Source organism: Octopus bimaculoides, chromosome 26 (genome assembly GCF_001194135.2).
Source record: "Octopus bimaculoides isolate UCB-OBI-ISO-001 chromosome 26, ASM119413v2, whole genome shotgun sequence".
Taxonomy (NCBI): Eukaryota; Metazoa; Mollusca; class Cephalopoda; order Octopoda; family Octopodidae; genus Octopus; species Octopus bimaculoides.
Window position 1 is genome coordinate 24,670,284 of NC_069006.1, and position 2,732 is coordinate 24,673,015.

General features: G+C 38.0%; 1 long non-coding RNA gene across 1 annotated transcript in view; it reads left to right on the forward strand.

Annotated features, from left to right (window-relative positions):
- LOC128250918 (uncharacterized) overlaps positions 1 to 1,577 on the forward strand; it is a 6,217-nt gene extending 4,640 nt beyond the window's left edge. Inside the window, exon 3 of the long non-coding RNA XR_008266856.1 lies at positions 1,561 to 1,577. This is a non-coding gene — a long non-coding RNA (uncharacterized LOC128250918). The remainder of the gene's footprint in view (positions 1 to 1,560) is intronic.
- The last annotated feature ends 1,155 nt before the right edge of the window (positions 1,578 to 2,732 follow it).

Genomic DNA, 2,732 nt, shown 5'->3' on the forward strand with positions numbered 1-2,732 from the left:
AATGATGATGATAAAAATAATAATAACCTCCATATGTTAGATTAGTTCTGCCTGAGTGATTTAGCAAAATGCTCCAGTTGAGTCGTTAGAGTCTCTGGAGTGCTGCCGATTGAGGTCACAGCATCTGACACCCCATTGTCCTGTTGAGATATGAAATATGTTGTTTTACTACTTTCAGTCTGACTTGTAATTGACTGGAGGAGTGCACACGGCTACACAACAGTGCTGCTGCTCTTGCACACACAACACACACACACACACACACATATACGCACACACACATATACAACGGGCTTCTTCTAGTTTCCGTTTCCCAAATCCACTCACAGGACTTTGGTTGGCCTGAGGCTATAGTAGAAAACACTTGCACAAAGTGCCATGCAGTGGGACTGAACCCGGGACCATGTGGTTGGTAAGCAAGCTACTTACCACACAGCCACTCCTGTGCCTATACATATATATATGTGTGTGTGTATGTGTGTGTGTGTGAATTTATATATATATAGTATCTAATGGCAGACAGTGTGATAAATCATTTAAATGAAATTTATAGATTATGATATATGACTGATATGATGCATCAGCTTATTTCATTTTGTGAATAAGTACACACACACACACACACACACATAAACACACTCACACACACCTGCACATGTCACTTTCTCTCTCTCTCTCTCTCTCCAGTGTGTGGTCGTCACAGCCAGGGACTACGGAGAGACTCACATTCATTGATGACTAACAAGACATCAGATTCAGGAGGTGGTGGGGGGGGGGAGAGGCTGGCGATGGCTTTCACTCCAAACATTCATTGCTTTGATGTCAGCGGCAGAGAAAGAGAAAGAAAAAGAGAGCAGACTTTCATTGAAAGAAATTTTGCTGTTAACATGTACTAAAACAGCAACAACAACAGCAGGACAACAACAACAATGACAATAACAACAAAAGCAGTAACAGTGACGACAACAACAACATGAAGATAATAGCAAGTTATAACAACAAAAACAACAATAATGACAACTGAGGATTCAGTTGTTGAATCAACTGAATTACCTGCTCTTGAATTAATTTGTAACTGGTTGAGTATTCCAGTCTCATGTGAATAGGAGAGGGAGTCCAGCATGGCCACAGTCTAATGACTGAAACATGTAAAAGATAAAATATAGAAATATGTGTCTCGGCAACCAACAACTGATGCAGGTATTTTTATTCCATGCTTCAGCAACTCTGAGTGTGAAAAAATGTTTCCGAAAGTGACGGAAGCTGTGCTGTTTTCTGACTTTGAACTCATCACTTTCATTTCATGTCCCCTTTCCATGTCAGTGTGCATCGGATACTTTGAAAGGATCCAGTGGCTCAGAGAATCCCATCTTGCTCCAGGGTCTCAGTTTTGACATGGCTTCTACAACTGGTTGTCCCCTTCCTAACACCAACTACTTTACAGAGTGGACTGGCTGCTATTTCTGTAGCAACCTGTGCACTAATGAGCTCACCATGTATTTTTAATTTATTTTAAATTTATTTCTGCTATTTTGTTTGTGTTATTCTCTCTATTCTCAGCGACGAATTAAGACACAGAGACTGTAACTGGATCAGACACATCCTCTGACAAGATCAAAAAAGCAATTGTATGGTGGCACTAAAGTGGAACCCTGAGGGGAAAAGAGCAGCAGGCTGCCCTAAAACCACATGACAAGGAAAGGAGACAAGAAGGATGGAAAAGCTGGATAAAGACCTGGACAGTGGCAGAAAACAGAGCTGGCTGGAGAGATCATGTTACGGCCTTATGTGCCTCATAGTATAGAAGGAACTAACTATTCTCCTTATTTATGAACCATTCTGAGGATTTAGAATTTTAAAATCTAAATTTAAAATGGAATGATGTTTTAAAAGTGTTTTTGAATTTGGTTTGCAAGAATTTTAATATAAAACAACATATCGAAGAAAATATTGCTATATCATATTAAAGTCTATAAACACACTTATCGGTTGTTGCTTGTCTATATCTTTCTTTTTTTCCCTAAAATATTTTTCACTACACAAACACTGGTCTTCTCAGCAAGCATATATTTTCAACATATATTGTCAGTGGATATATATTTTCAATGGGTTTACATTTTCAATGGGTATTCACTTTCAACGGGTATATATTTTTAAATGGTTTATATTTCAATAGATATATATTTGCAATGAGCATCTATTTTCGTTCTTTATTCTTTTATACATTTCACCCCTAAGGCTGTGGCCATGCTGGAGCAATTTTTAATGCAATGATGACAACAAAGACAATGACGTCGATGATGTGCCCACTCTGGCCAGATGAATTTCCAGACATTTTAACAGCACCACTTCTTCCCCACCATTGCAACTTAAACTTAGTTCCTGGTTCTTAGAAGTATGAAGAAAACAACAACAACAAAAAGAACAAAGAAAAGAAAGAAGAAAGAAAGAAGCAAACAAACAAAAACGAAAGAAAGAAAGTGAAAAGGAAGAAACACAGAAAGCAGATGTTCTGTTGGGAATTGTGTCCTTCAGATTTTGGTTTCAGGTGCCAAAGAGTCTGCATAAAGTGAAACGGTGTGAATCATTGGTAGAATCGCTGAAGAAGAGAAAATGTTTTATTAGTCAATGTGTTTGATTAGTCACACGGCTGAATACTATTCTTTTGTTTCTCACCTCATATTTTTTTTTATTAATTTGTTAGATGCAAACTGAAAGAAACCTGTTGGTTC